The sequence below is a fragment of the Haliotis rubra genome, unplaced genomic scaffold (genome assembly GCF_003918875.1).
Source record: "Haliotis rubra isolate DU_JTF1 unplaced genomic scaffold, ASM391887v1 Scf80, whole genome shotgun sequence".
Classification (NCBI taxonomy): domain Eukaryota; kingdom Metazoa; phylum Mollusca; class Gastropoda; order Lepetellida; family Haliotidae; genus Haliotis; species Haliotis rubra.
Genome location: NW_025767524.1, coordinates 1546484 through 1563264, shown reverse-complemented (window position 1 = coordinate 1563264; position 16781 = coordinate 1546484). Strand labels below are relative to the sequence as shown.

General features: G+C 36.4%; 1 protein-coding gene and 1 long non-coding RNA gene across 4 annotated transcripts in view; one reads left to right on the top strand and one right to left on the bottom strand.

The window, feature by feature from the left end:
• Positions 1-483: 483 nt before the first annotated feature.
• On the bottom strand, positions 484-5525 carry LOC124261590. The gene is made up of 2 exons (XR_006894370.1): positions 5328-5525; positions 484-851 (listed from the first exon to the last, which is right to left on the bottom strand). It is a non-coding gene; the product is annotated as an uncharacterized LOC124261590 (long non-coding RNA).
• The window catches only part of LOC124261587 (BTB/POZ domain-containing protein 7-like), a 46014-nt gene continuing 30762 nt past the window's right edge, over positions 1530-16781 (top strand). The window contains exons 1-2 of one of the 3 annotated variants that reach the window (XM_046695913.1): positions 5849-5982; positions 12542-12643. The gene's annotated coding sequence lies outside the window, so the exon portion shown is untranslated. Of the gene's footprint in view, positions 1640-5848; positions 5983-12541; positions 12644-16781 lie in introns of those variants that run through there. The other 2 variants (XM_046695914.1, XM_046695912.1) reach the window with 2 other exon arrangements.

Here is a 16781-nt window from a genome sequence, read left to right as displayed (position 1 = left end):
ATATTTCTCCAGACAGGAAGTGACATCAGACTGCAAGTGTATAGAACTTCCTTTCAAAGCTGTCTGCGGCACAGGTCCAAAGTTTTACCAACAGAACTGAGTGTGGTGTCATTTAACAAGATGTACATTTCCCCTCCTCATCATGTCCCTCAATGATCTCATACAGAAACATAACTGGTACAACGGAAACATTGTATGTCAGTTTAGGGCAGTATGAATGAATCACTGATTTACCAATGAGCAACATGTCCCAGCAGTTTTCAAAGGCTCCTGAACAGGAATAAACAGTGAAGTGAGTGAGTGTGAGTAAAGTTAGTGAGTGAGTTTAGCTTACACTGTTTTAGCAATATTCCAGCAACATCGCACCAGAAAAGGGCTTCACACATTGTCCCCATGTGTGGAATGGAACCTGGATCTTTGGTGTGGCGAGACAATGCTTTAACCACCAGGCTTACCCACAGGAATAAACAACAAAAGCATACATCAGTGAGGATATTTTAAATAACCATGTCATACATATCTAAACACAGGAGAATACAACATCTGGCCTCAAACTTGATTACACATCATTCTCATTTCAAACAATGCCAATTATTTCGGTCCACATATTTCACATATGGTCTACCATTTTCAGTACTTAGTCCAAAGTTCCACTGTGTGTCTGATGGCTGGAGATTGTCAAGGTACTCTCTGAGGTATTCTCCGTGCGTAACACAAAACACACAATGTCCTAGATGAAGATGACATTATTCATCACCCGGTCTCTTCTTGTACTCTTGAAGATTCATCAAGATCCAGGCTGCCGGTGAAACTACACATAGTATCATTGCACTACCCAGTCCAATTTTCTCCTGAAAACAAACAAAAAATTTCAAGTTATATGTTGGCAGTCTGAATAGTCCTTTACATCACCTAGTCAGTGACAAGGCTGTTGAATATACTGATCGGTTCACAAAGATAACTTAAAAATAACAATTTCCAAAGTGACAAAAAATATTACAAAAACAATGCTTTTCCATATTATGAGTCAGTTCAATTTCTTTTTAAATAAAGAAACCTTAAAAGAGTGAATAATGTCACACTCTGAGTGTGATGGTGGATAGTAATAGTATGCTGGACAGTAATAGTATGCTGGACAAAAATAGTTAGGGATATATGTAAATTTTGAAATTATGAATAATGATCTATTTATTCATTGACACACTGATAAAATATAATAATAACAATCAATACCAATATCCCTAACTTATTTTGTCCAGTATAGATGAATTGCCTTACTTAAAGGCTCGGACTCATAAAAACAGTTTTCAAAGTTGGAACCCTTACTTGAATTTGCTACATCTGCATTCCTTAAATCTGGCTTAACATGAATCAGGTTGAGCCTAAATCCCATTCTATTCATAAAACACAACACTCCAAACAGCCAAATCCAATATCCTGCCTACAAAACATCGAGTAGCATATCAATCTTTGATGATACAACAATCAGGGCAAGATGACACATAAACACTACTATCAATCAGGTCGCAACCAGGTCTTCACAAGTTGCCGCCAACAAGCATTGGATACTAAGACACCATTCATACCCGGAATATCTGATGGAAAGCACGAACTGAATTGAATACAAGATTTCTTTACGGTAAGATATGCCTCATACTATGTACAGATAAATAATTTCCTTATAGCAACACCTCAGTTTGTTCAGCCTGGAGCACAGCGATTGATAATACAAAATCAGCCGAGTCAAACTAGTACACAGTTTCTGTAACATAGACATATGATAGGGCTTTAATCAAGTTGTTGCCTATGCATTGAAATACATAAAAAGTTAAAACTTTTTTAACAAAGAATGGTTTTAACTTGCTGGGATTATTTGACCCTTACAGATAGTTTGTCCAGCTGACACTGACTATAAAAAGGAGTGATAGAATAGGCTTGCATTTCACAGCCACAGCTATTATCATAGGACACCACTAGGTGAAAGATTTTGTCTTCCACCCAGTCTTTTGAGATTACAACATCATGTCATGACTGTCTGGGTATGCACTGTGAGCAGTCATCAGATCTAAAATATCTTTGCCTCCAAAATTCTTATGACAAGTTTGATGTACTGAAAACCTGTAATCAACAGGAAGTAATAAACAAAATAATTCTGATATGCATCAGGCACGACAGCTGTAATGCAGTACAATCCAACCAGTATTGACTGAAGTGATTTCCATGTTTATTAATTTAACACGGAAATACAGGAAGCTTTATCTTCATATTTTGGATATTATACAACATTCAGGCAGAAAAGGAGTCTGTTGCCTCTATCATGATTATCCACCGTGCTGTCTACATGCTAACATAGCCCGCCAAGGGCATTTGTTACGTTATAGGTTTCTTTGTTAAAGCTGTACTGATTGGTCAATGTGCACAGCAATGGTATAATTCATATAATACCGAAAATCTGCACAGACTGGGTTAAGTCTTGAATGGTGTCCTTGGTATACACCCGAACCGGCCCCAAGCCGAACCGGCCCCTGGATATTTAACCCAAACCGGCCCCTGAATATTTAACCCAAACCGTCCCCGCACCCGAACCGGCCCCTGGGTTAACGATAATCAGACTGACAATTAATGAAGATTTCAATTAATCTATTATATACTTAGTATACAGACATGAAGATTTCAATTTATTATGTAGATACAGACATGAAGATTTCAATTAATTTATTATATAGATACAGACATGAAGATTTCATTTATTATATAGATACAGACATGAAGATTTCAATTAATTTATTACATATATATACAGACATGAAGATTTCAATTAATTTATTATATAGATACAGACATGAAGATTTCAATTAATTTATTATATATGTATACAGACATGAAGATTTCAATTAATTTATTATATAGATACAGACATGAAGATCACAAAAGTCACACTGCAGGCACTGTTGTCTTTCGCGGCATCTCAATGAGCAGCAAACGCAAGAATCGGACACGTTATCCATGATGAACAAATTATGAATCATGTCCTTCAGATAATGTCTTTTATAAGATTTTACGCAAGGTGAAGATAACAGTATACGGTGCAGTTGACATTGAGTGAACGCAATCAGTGTCAAGTAAGAACATACGCTTAAGACAACATGTAAATTAATTCGCTCACGATAATCCGTTCAAAGAAATATTAAAACAACACATTCACTTTAATCGCTCAGTGAGACGCGCGTAAAATAACAGTTTAATTTTGGAGCTGAAGAATGTTTTAGTTTTCATAATGTTAGCAGAATTCAGTCTGTGAAAGGTGGTTAATGTGTGTTGAAAATCTTGACAAATGTTCCACACATGGAAACATGGGAAAAGATGAAGGACGACATTATTTTTCGTTACTGGAAACTTGGGCATAACAAAGGTGAAACGTGAATTCATTATATTGAATTTATGTGCTATTCTGGTATTGAATTAATGTGTCAATTCTGTGGATACGATACAACGAAATGTAAGTACACCTTTTACTTTAGTATTGTTTTGCAATTGATCTTCTAGATTCTTAAAAGAATTACATAAAATGTCCTCTACCACGTCATTACATGTAAAGACATATGAGTAATATGTTTTCGTCATTTATGTTAAAGGAACTTTAATTCATATGTCAATGTAGAAATATTCTCGGGGACGGTTTGGGGCAAATATCAGGGGCCGGTTCGGGTTAAATATCAGGGGACGGTTCGGCTTGGGGCCGGTTCGGGGGTAATTCGTGTCCTTCACTCCTGTGTTTATGTATTCTTGATAATATCTTAAGACATACATTCTAGCCAGTGATAGCATGAACTGGACCAATAAAACTGCATGCCACATAATATACTTATAGTAGGCTGTTTGGAAATACTTAGATTATTAATAGATTGCATTCACTGTTGTTGGAGACATTCAGTAAAGACTCCATTGACACAGATTGAGGACACCAAGTTAACCATCAGTTTTGATCCGACTACTCATAAATCAATCATTCTTTTTAGACTGTTGACACTATCGTAAAGAATAAAAAACACAAACAAGCCATAACACTTTAATACCTTACCTGTGTAAACTAAGGGGAAATACTTCAGCTCTTAATTTAGACATCTGCACTGACTGGGTTAAACTTGTGAATCATCCGAACTTCTAAATCATACATCATTTAAGTTTAAAAGTATCACAGAAGAGAAAGCAGGGTAAAATATATTAGGAATTATTCCCCTTGTCAGCATAAATGGGGTGTGGTAGACAGATAAAGTTTGGCTATACTTACTAAAGCCTCTTAACGATGTTCAAGTCACATTCTAATGGTCAGACATACTTTTCTTATTCTAACCTGATAATTCTCATCCATGCCACTCCTGATTTTTAATTACCTATTCATCAATATTAGTTTTGGCTTCCTGCACATACTAGTTGCTTGTGCAAGTTTCCAAATAAGATGACACTTTAGCACAATCTACAACTTACAAGCAGGCCAAAATTTCAATCAAATATGTCTTTCAATAGTTTCATGCCACATAGTTGGATTTCAGGATAGAACTGGTGCCCAGAAAACTATTCTGGTCAAAGCCCTGAACCATCTGGTCAGACTCAATGACTTGGTTGATAGAGTGTCATCTTACCCCCATGGCGCGGCTTGATCACAATACTGGATCATCGTCTCTAGAACTGATTATTTACACACTGTCATGATAAAGCAGTGCAGTGTGCAGAGTTAAACAAAACTTACACACAGTGCCAGGCTGCCAAATCGAACCTGATCATGCTGAATACGTTTAAGTGGATGATAACCTTGGGTTCTTCCATTCTTTGAGGTTTATTGGGCCCTGATTGATTGTAGAAATATGGTTAACTTATGTATAATGATGCAGGTCTTAAAATTTACCTGAATGCCGACTGAATATTGAAGTAGACTGGTTAGGTGTCTAACAAAGAAGACATACAAAATCCCACCCTATTCTTTACACCAAGGAAAAACGGGGTCTAGAAAGTTATTTTACATGCTTAACGGCTTTATTGGCTAACTATCGTTGGGTCTTCTGCACATGGCAAGAACGGGTATGGAGTGTTTTATTGTGCCACATTGACCTTGAGGCTTTCAAAACTGATAGCATTTCCATAACAAGTTTCCGCGTTCAGACGTTGATACATGCTTCGTGGATATTCTGCGTGACAGTGTGCACGTTCAATATTTAAGCACACAATAAATAACGCGACAGGCAATTGTTGCGGATGTCCTTCAAAGATATCCAAGGGTCACAGTCCATAGATTATCACAAGTTTATCACACAGGTACAGACACTTACGGTCATTGGTACTTTAAATTTGGGTGGGCCAGACACAACGGTGGCTTTCTGCATTACGTTTGCCTTAACATTCGGCACAGCCTTGCTGATAACTCCTCTCAAAACAGCAGACATTTTCTCGAAAAAATGTTACACACAGATCACGCACCAACCCAACGAAAAATAGGCTAATATTTGGCTTAAAACTACTTCCAGCATTTGATAGTCAAAACAGTTAAGGATGATATTAGACATATTTAGGTAATTTAATAGATTCATACAATTTGTGAAATTATTTGTTTATTTGTTGAACTGACTATTTTATTATAGATAAAATCGAAAACCAAATAATATTCACTATGAAGGTAATGTTTGTTATATGTTGTATTACAAGTATTCTATTTAAAATAGAACCGCATTTATGTTCCAATTCTACTTGATATTCAAAAAATAAATATTTAATACAAGGATAGAGAATGAACGTACATTTATAGTACATAAGCCGCACTGCCTTTAGTAGTGTAGTGTGTATGCATTGTTTTATGTTCCTAAGATGTTTTCTGCGGAGCCATGTACTTGATGGAAAGTGTCATGGCGGATATGTCAAGAAAAGTTGATTTGTGATTGGAATGTGTCTTGATTTCGGCAACAATCTGCTCCCGATGTGAATATATAGGTAAGCATTGTGTTTTATCACATTCGGTTGTTATAGTGCGCTTTCGGGACGTTAATTTATGTATTGTATGGGACGATACTAGCAATTCTGTTTGAGTATTGACGGTACAATTTCAGACTGAAAACACAGAATTTGCCTGTCACATCGAAATCATATTGATGTAAATCATTTTCAAGATCAGGTTTACACGCTTGCATCAGTAGAAATTATACAGCGTTGCTTTTGAAATTCTGTAATAATGAAACACGTCTTATATTTATGGGGAATACGATCCCAAACAGTGTGAATACAGATGCACGTATTTAAAGTTGAATCATCATTCATATAAAGGTTCATATTCATGTCATTTTTTCAAAAGACCTGTGTGTATTTGGTGGGGGGGTTGAATGTATTTTACCTGGGTGCATTTAACTGTTGTGGTGCGTGATGACCATGATATGTTTAATCATTCTTATAAGTTAAAATAACTCAGTTAATTTGCAAATATTATTGTTATGATTATAACTGCGCTTGATGTCACAATTGATAAATCAGTGGCATACACAAAATTCTTGTCATTGGAATGAGGATTTGTCAACAATAACACAAAATAATAATTATATAAGTGTAGTTTGGTTAAAAGTGTTTGAGCTATGAGTTTATCAGAGTATAGGGTGCAGTATTTTATTTTGCATTCAGAAAACCATCAGGGTTTATTTACAGGATGACTATCACATGACTGGCATAACCATGATCATGAACTATGAAACCTTAGCAATGATAAAAATAGTTGCCTTGAAATGGGGTTTCTTCCTTTGATATACCCGGTAATTGATGTCTGTGCATTTAAGAAGGATTAGTCAATCAGGATATCTTAAGATCGATCTTCAATTGCATTTTAAAATTATGATCAAAGTGTCCTTACTAATGATAATAATGAAAGATGATGGGTCAGATTAAAAGAACTCAAGGATGTCCTGGGAAACAATTATTAACTTTCTAACTCTGGCTACAACTATGAACATGATGATGTATCGTCAGTACCAGTGACATGGGGGTGTAGCATAGCAGCTAAAGCATTTCAGTATCCATGATTTCCCATATGGGTAAAATGTGTGAAGAACACTTCTCATGTTTCCTGCCATGACTTTGCTGGAATATTTGCTGACAGTCATAAAACCATATTTACTCAATCATTCATTAGTACCTGTTGGAATCCATGCTTGAAGTTCATTCTGGGTGATTACGAAGACTAATTAAAGACACACCTGCTACTAGTGCTAGAAATATGCTCCGAACAAGCAGTTATTATAAATGATTATAAGGTAGGTTGAAACAAATAATTTTGAACAGTGACCAATGGAGAAGTCACTGTCTGTTCTTAAAACTGACTTGTGGAAATTTGGCAACACCTTTGTCAAGATGAATGAAGTTCCACAGTATAATCATGATGATTATGTGACAAGAACCATCAATATGACACCACATACCCTGCTCACTGACTTTGTTTACATTCACCATTGTTCAGATTTTAAGATGTAAAGTTACTATATCTGTACTATAGCAAGAATATTGTATGATGTTCATTGGGGTCCAAGGATCCTTGAAATTGTTTGAGTTTGCTCCAACCGTATTTGAATCTCTGAATCCCCAGATCATACATTTTGTACATGTAGGCTTTGTCAATTACTTCTTTCTTGCTTAATGCTAAACACTGAGAAGGCCTTTGAGACAGCAGAACCTCCCTTAAACTATAATGTGAAATTGTATACTGTGTACTCTACTGTATAATTCAGTCTCTTGCATGGTGTATGCTCAGGAGAGGTCTTGAGGACAAGCAGACAGAGCTAGTTGTCCATTATGTGTAACTGTGACTAAGTCAATAAACTGTTTGAATGGACATCAGTGCCATGTGCTGGCCATAATCACACATGGAGTAATTATGTGGGGACTTGAATGTCAGAGTGTGATTGACTTTCCAGGCTATCACATATCATGTCAGCCCCATGGAAAGGGTGATAGCACATGCTGTGCCCTCTGTGCTAACAAACATAGTCATGTTGCTTATATTAAGTTATTAGTAATGTGCTGTGAACTCTCTACATATTTAGGATTTATATGTTAATGGTTATTGCTGGTTCTGCCACTGTGAGCATGGTTAGTGTGGTCGCAATGGACAATTAGGGTACATTTATAGCAGGATAAATATTATGAGTATGTAAAAGATTGATTACAAAAGCTCTAATGAGGGTCTTGTTTCTGGAAAATAAAAGCCACTTCAGCATGTTTAGGATTATGATTTAAATTAGTTTGTTGTTTAATGCCACTCTTAACAGTATTCTAGTTATATGATGGCAATTTGTGAATAATGGAGTCTGGAACGGCCAATTCAGTGATTTACACCATGAGCATTGATCCACACAGGACACAATGACATGCCATCAACCAAGTTGCCGAGCCAGGTCACTTGATCCATTTAGTCATCTCTTACCACAAGCTTAAGTTTCTGGAGGTGTACATTTTCTTGTCTGAAATCCCCTCTGATGGACGATAGTATTATGATGAGCTTAAGATATAAATACTTAAATTAATTGTCATTGAATACTTAAATTAATTGTGTTGAAATTACCTTGTTGTGACATATGCTTTAAACATGTGTTTATCACATTAATAGACACAAGTTACAATAGCAAACATGTTTATATTACACATAAGGGAGTTATTAGAAATGATTATTATAATTAGATGTATTAGACTAACTGAGCTGATGTGTCAACATCAAACCAGGAAACATACTTTCTTAATCATTTTTCCCTCAGAAGAAAATACATATATGAAATACAGAATTACCTACTTGCAACAGAGAATAACAGAATGTCTTGCATGTCTTGCAAAGATATTACCAAAAGTTATCTTGGATGTTTGATTCCTAGCTTGTAGGCTCTTCTTGGAATATATGTCTTATAATTATTGATGTTTGTTCTGCTACCAGTCAACAAATAAACGCAAATGTCATTTGAAGTCACAATAAAAATTGTCAGTATGCAAAATCTGTGTTAGAATTCATACCTTATCTATTATCAGGTTGTTTTCCAATCAACTTTGCATATTTGGATGACATGCTGAGTCAGAAGTGCCTTTGACACAATTGCTCTCTCGTGGACTCTACTAGGGTGAATGTCTTTCAGCCTCATTGCAAGCGTAGTTGACCAATGTGGGTGAAGTCGCCTTTTTATCTAAGGCAATGGAAATTTGAAAGTGTAGAATGTAGTATCAGACTAGCTCAGAATTCATATTGATGAATACAGAATTTAGCCAGAGTCTGTTTGCTGAAGCAAACCAATGGTAAGGCAGTGCTGGGCAGATCTGAGGCCAGTGCAAGGTTGAGGACAGGCTGTTTGGTTTGTGAGTCAGGTCAACTTAATATGGCGCAAGTCCTTGTCTGCCAGCCCTTGGCACTGGCTAGGGGTCTCTAAACCAGGGATCTGCCCTCCACATTGCCCACTGGATCAACATGCTTGGTATTGATCTTGTGGCATGGCTGTTAGGTCCACATAGAATAATGAGTGTGATCGTAACAGGCCATGGCGTGTTTGGCACTGTTTGCTCACATTAAACATATCTGTAATGAACATTCGTGAAATCATTACATCGTAATGTTCACTATGAAACTTTATTTACTTATTATACTGTTTGGAAATTTTCCATTGTCTTGTTCAACAAACAACCTTTGATTGTCCAGCTTACATTACAAGCAACAGCAGTTTGAGTTGTTGTTGCTGATAATGAATGAAGACTGTCCAACGTTCATGCTATATCAGTATGTGGGCGGTGGGGTAGCCTAGTGGTTAAAGCATTGGCTCGAGACGCCGAAGACCCGGGTTCGAATCCCCACATGGGTACAATGTGTGAAGCCCATTTCTGGTGTCCCCCACCGTGATGTTGCTGGAATATTGCTAAAAGCGGCGAAAACCAAACTCAGTCAGTCAGCTATATCAGTGTATTGTGAGACACCTGTGATGCTAATCAGGCTAGTCAACATTATAGGCAATGTGGTGTCAGTGTTTTCAGAACTGTGTTCAATGTCTGGGATCAAACAAGGTAGAATGAATTGTGAATAGGATTCATGATGACTTTCTGTTCAAATTTCCTTGATATACCTAACAGTATTTTTATATCCTGGTTGAAAACCCTGTTATCTGTCAGTCTCTTTATGATTCACAAATAGCGTCACTGATTGATTAGATGTTCAAATATCTTTAGGTAAACATGATTAAAGTATCACAGATATATGAACATGATGACTGAATGAGTTGATATGTGTGTGCAGAGATACAAGCTTATCTATATAGGCCTGTAAATAATCAATTGAGTGCTAAATATGATCTTGGCTGATCCATTAAATGCTTTATATTGAATGTATTTCCTCCTTGATAAAGGTAATCCCAGAATGTGTACACATTTTTTATGGCAGTTAATTGTAAATTTACCATGTTTACTATTGATAGTGAGTCATTGAGACCAGTAATATACTGATACATTGATATTGCATTATTTAACATCGCCTATTTACATATGAGTAGGATTACTAGAAATATGATTTGAGATGATTCCTTTGGACATAATACTTTTATTAATTGATCACCATAGCAAGATAAGTACTAGTGACCAAAATGGGTTTGTTTCTACACATGAATATATGAGCAGTTGCCAATACCAGAACCTTTTCAATGCATACATTGCCCTTTAAATTCAGAATTAAGGCTACATGACAAGCAAGGACTGATTTCAACCAGCACATGCAATTGTTTGCACAAATTGTCTTAATGTCAGTTGCAAATTATGGCAAGACATGTTTACCCTTTTAGCAGACAGATGATGTCATCACTGGTTCTCAGTTGTCCTTTCATGTGCTTTTCACTGCTCTTTCACTTTTTACACCCATTGTAATGTGTTTTGTGGGACAGTGGAGACCAGTTAATCTTTGGTTTTTATGGTTGATGGTATCTAGTGTAACTTGAGCATATATCTGTTAGTCATACAAGGGGTTCGTTGGAAAGACATTAGTTTGGTATCCAGTGGTTTAACCTTGTGATATTGGAATGATAATATTCCATGTATGTTATTATGGTGTGTTTATTTAGATTGACATCCTTGTGTACAAGGTATGTGGTAGGCTTGAGTTACAGTAAGACATAAGTAAGGGGTGACACTGCATTTGTCATGCTTGAAGAGCCTCTGTCATGTTTAATGTGGCCCTAGCAATGCTGGCAGTACGGGGCATATTCACATGGTAATAAGCACCTGTTTGTGGAGGATGACAGTATGAGACTGTTCACATATACCCAGCACCCACTTGCCCATGTCAGGTGGAAAAGGTTATTGTTTATGTAGTTTTTAACCTGGCCCTAAGTACATACCTTTGTAGGCGTTTGAGAAATTTACATAAATCTCATGTTTTCTATAAAACTACCTGCTTACATGCATGTATAGTTTGTACTGGTTTGGAGCTTGAAATTCTGAAGAAAATTATAGGGTTGAGTTTTTGCCTATTGTGTTGAGAGTGTTTCTGCATTAGACGTGTATGTTCATGAGCTGGTGGTTTCTGCTCTGGATTCAGGTAAACTGTTTTGTTTGTGTTCCGTGTGATGCTATAGTCCTTGTGCGTGTGTCATGTTGGTTGCAACAGGACTTCTTTGTTTAAATGTAATGCAGGAGTATTATTAATATTAAATTCAAATATTCCTTTCAGTCCTTTCTGTTGATTAATCAGGAGGATTCTTTCAAATGTGGATTTTCAATTTCTACTTTAGAACCAAGGTTTTCTATAATCAGTTTAAATTCCTTTCAGTCCTTTCTGTCGATCATTCAGGATGGATCTTTGAAAAATGAGGTTTCAATTTCTACTTTATTACCAAGGTTTTCTATAATCAGTTTAAAATTAAATTTCATCTCTAAACTCAGCTTCTTCACAAATATTCAGAGCTGCTTTATACAGTGAAATATAATGCACTGAATGAATATGGAGTTTCTTAAATCATGAATTTGACAAATTGTTTAGTTTGTTGATTTTGAAAATGCTTTGTGGTTATTGATATTAGAATTTTGCATGTGGAGTTTATGCATTCTGCTTAAGGTTTGGGCAAAGCCATCAGCCTGCATGTGTGTGAAACTAGTTAATCAATAATTGAATAACCGTGACAATACGATAGCAGTCATGGTAGTTCAATAGCTTTGCTGAAAATGCTTTCCACTGCTGCAAATGACATGTTGTAGAAAAGAATATGTGTATGACTACAGCTGTCTGTGTACTTGACTTGAAGTGGAGTCGATTTCTGTTTAAGAAAGGTTTGTTGGTTTTAATGAAATATGAAAGTGTTCATTAGTGTCAGATTTGTACATACGTATATCGTCAGCTAGCCAGGTCTGCAAGTACCTGTTGTAACAGGCATGGCTGTGGTGTGATAATCTGGAAGCAGCATTCCTATCATCATCATTAGCAGATTGATGTGAGGTGTGTTATTTGTTGGTCATGATGAGACTTACACTTCACCAAGGCTGTCACGGGTTCTTGTGGCAGTCAGTAACAGGCCATTGTCATCTGCCGCGTGGAAGGTGTTTCCTTGTAACCTTGATGATGATGGTGATGATGATAAAAGCGAAAAGATCAGTCTGAAAACAGGTAGATATAAACAAACGTTTTTGCAAAATATATTTGTGTGTTTAGCAGTTTGGATTAAATTGTATGCACTTGAACTTTCTTTATTTCATGACTGTTATTTTAATGTTGAATTTCAATTTGGGATCTGTTATGGTTTAGAGAATTTGTAAACACTTGTAATGTTGGTTGCCTGATGGACTGTTGCTTCATTCTAAGTTAGAACTTAAGGGGGTCCTTGATTTTGATGTTATGATAATAATGTGAAGATCCTGAAATCTTCTGGGTTGTCCAGTTTTCTTCTAAATTGGCTCTACAGAGTTGTATTGCTTGGACCCTCTAGTGAGTGAGTGAGTGAGTTTAGTTTTACACTGCTTTTAGCAATATTTCAGCAATATCATGGCAGGGGACACGGGCAATGAGCTTCACACATTGTACCTGTGTTGGGAATGAATCCTGGGTCTTCGCCGTGACGAGCGAACACTTTAACCACTGGGCTACCCCACCCTTTGAAACACTAGAAAACTATTATCATGGGTTCTAATCCCTGTCGTTAAGTTGTTTGTTGTTATGTCAGCACGACAACCATGTTTGTGGGTTACATCATGCATCACTTATGGCTTTCTTCAGGCATTAAGCTAACATGCTGTGATATACATGTGGCTAGTATACTGTTCAAAGTGATGTTAAACCTCAATCACTCATTCTTCAGGTTTGTGAAAAAGGCTGTTACAAGGATGCTTTGACACTTAGTAATGCAGACTTTGGCTTGCTAAGATGATTGATACTCAGAAATATCGTCGATGGGAAGAATTATGAATGATTATGGATATGCAAATTATGTTATCAAAAGTTTATTACATAAACTGTAGTGATAAAATGGAGTTGTAATGTTCCCACTCAATACTCAAAGTTCCGTCTTTAGTTGTGGTCTGCTTGTAAATTATATCAGAATGCAGTATGTGATAGTAATCCATTCATAAAAATGTGTTACCACTTATCAGTGATGGAAAATATGTTGATTTCTTTTGGGCATTTTTTGCATTTCTGCTCAAAGGTACTTTTTCAGTATTTATCAATAATAGATAAATATATAGTTAATGGGTGAGGTGAGGTGAAATTGGGTTTAATGTCGTGCTTGAGAATATTTCGCTCATATGACGACGTGCTTGCGTGTGTATGTGTAGGTGCGGCTGCTTGTACTAGCCCAGACTTAAGCTGGTTTTATAGTGCTAGCTCACTGAGATACCATGCCGCAGTGAAGCATGAATACCCCACTCAGACACATTAAACTGACTCCGAGCCAACCAGTCCTTGATGTACCCATTAATGCCGAGCGCCAGGCAGGGACCAACAAGTACCATATTTTAACGTCTTTTGGTATGACGCGGTCGGGGATCGAACCCGCGACCTTCCGCTCTCCGGGCAGACGCTCTAACCACTACACCACGGAGGCGGTCACATAGTTAATGATTATCGATCTCCCTAAACTAGATCAATAGTTAATCCAAACTGTTTTCTTATACTAACCATTCTAACTGGTGCGATAGAAATAAATATAATCTTTATATTTTGTTACCATAGTGATTCATAGTTATGTATTCATTTAAGTGATATGATTTGGCTTTTGAAAAAGTTTTTTTATGATCAGTGTCAAGAAGTATGAAAAATTTATATTTGTGTTTCCATAAACATGACAAAATGCTGCAGTATTTCCATTGTGATAATATTTCCACAGCTCAGATCAATATGAGAGTGTGATGAAAGCCAGCATATCTGCATGTACACAGTATTATTTTCTACAGTATTAATTCAGATATTGAATCACGCACTGAGGTCCTTCAGTATGCTGATAAAGTAATTTATCACAGAGCAATGTAGAGTGAATTCCTTTGTATACAAAGTATCGGTGTATAATCATGACAGCGATTGTCCCAGCTGCTGTGATAGAAATGATTCACTCAGACGATGCAGGGATACAGACAGTGAGTAAGGCTTTGGTCTCACTTCTACTTTAAACATGTACCACTCATGCAGTGTGGTTAACTCAGGTTGGTTGTGTGCTTTTGATGAGACGTATTTTAGGAAACTTTGTAAACGTTTCAGGATATGGTATTCCATTTTGTATTTAAGGTATTCTGATGTTCAGTATTGTGTACAATGTAAGTAGCAAGTTATATGAAAGGACAAGGTTTTGTTTGCTATTCACATTTCAGGGATATAATTAATGCCTTTCAACATGATTTTCAATAGAGACATGTACTAATTGGTTGTGTGGCAGTTGTTACGTACTTGGGTGAGGCTGCAGGCTCACAGATTAGGTTAGAATCTGTACAGCTGTGCTGGTGTTGTTTCCTTACTGTGTCCGCCCCTTCAAAGAGACAGTTGTTATATAACTGAGATAATGTTCTAAAAGGCTGCGTGACACAATGTCATGCATTAGATTCACAGTTCTGTTGGCAGAAACAAAACTCTCATTAGTCTCCATGGATATATATTACCCATAGCCATGATATCCTGTGAAATTACTAAAATGTGAAGGTGTTTCTTTGTATAACATTATAGTAAAACAAGTGACCAAAATGAGATTATTTTTACCAATGAAGTAATTGACGTCATTGTGGTGAGCATGCTGTTTTAACCAATGTTTCTGAAATAGACACTTCAGATATTAGTATATTAATACATCAGTATGCTCATTGCTCAAGTTGAGTGGATGCAAGAGATGGCTGTATAATGTTTCATGATTACTATCCTTCATGTTGTGTTTATAACAGAGTTTAAGGTTGAGGGGGCTCTTAGTAATTTGATTCTATAGTATTTGAAGCTAGGGATCATGTATATAATTATCTAATGTTCAGCATTAGGGTTATGATAAGGACTTCTTGACCCTCATGTTCTGTCAGATGAGATTTTATTGGAATGTATTTTTTCCGGAGGCAGGGCATTTGGTTGTTTTAATTTAAACACAAAAGTTGCAACTGAGACAAAATAATATTTTCTAATGAATCAAAACTAGAGTGTAGTGGTGAACTGAAAGCTTTTTCATAAATATTTTAGTGTCTCTTGTCAAAGGGGAGCTGATCACATGCAACTTCAGCTAACATGGCGTTAGGTAACTGAGATTTCTACCTAGATACTTCATTTTCATTTTTTCCAGTCAGTCAGTCTGTTAACCAAATTATGTCCCATAAAAATGACGTTGCCAGACCTACAAGACACTGGAACAGCGATGTTATCAGTAAGTATCACAGTCTGTTAGCAAGCTATGTTTGTGTAGCAGTGCAACGGCTGACTGAAGCCCACTCAATGGGAATCTCGCTGCCAGCATGGCATTAATATAAAGTGAGACACAAGGCACTTCTCTGGTTTTCTGGAGGCATAAACATGGAGTTTAACTTCTATCTGAGTGCTCTGAAGTGTAAGTTATGGAGATGAATGAGAGAAAAGAGAAGGAGAGATATCCGAGGATGAGTAGCATTGGTGGGAGGGGAAATTTGCAGGAAAGGAAAGTAGAAAGAGTTTTTCAGCATTTCCAGTGATGCATGTGTGACTACTTCATCACACTTACTTAAGCATGGAGAAACTTTGCATTAGTTAATGGTTTGTTTTAACCTTTCTGGCATTTGAAACTTTAGACATGTGAAACGTAATTGTGTTAAAATTAAAATGTTGAAATGACGACATTGTCATTGATTTTGTGTGTGGAGAGGGAATGTTCACTCCTTTTAAGATTCCATTTGTTACCATAATTATCAAGGCACTGACTATTGACCAGTTTCATTAGGCTATGTTTCAAGATTAATTTCCTTTTTTAAGAATTTATGATTATCATAGTATAGTTTAAGCTTGAAATATGTGAGCAGATCCAATAAAGACAGGTAAATGCAATGTTTATTCATATTAAAGAAAATTTACTATTTCCCAAAAACACTCAGATGATAACCTTTAGCTAATTAACTTTTGAAAATAATTTAATGACATGTTGATAATACTTTATCATGGTTTGTTTAGAAAAAAACCCAATTGATTCTCTATGTTGAGCAAACATTTACATGTTTCCCTCAAATTAACAGGGATTACAGTGAAGTTGTAGTTTAAGAAAAGTTGTGGCAGTGCTCTAATTTACTTTTACTATAAGACCTACATGACCTGATGTTAA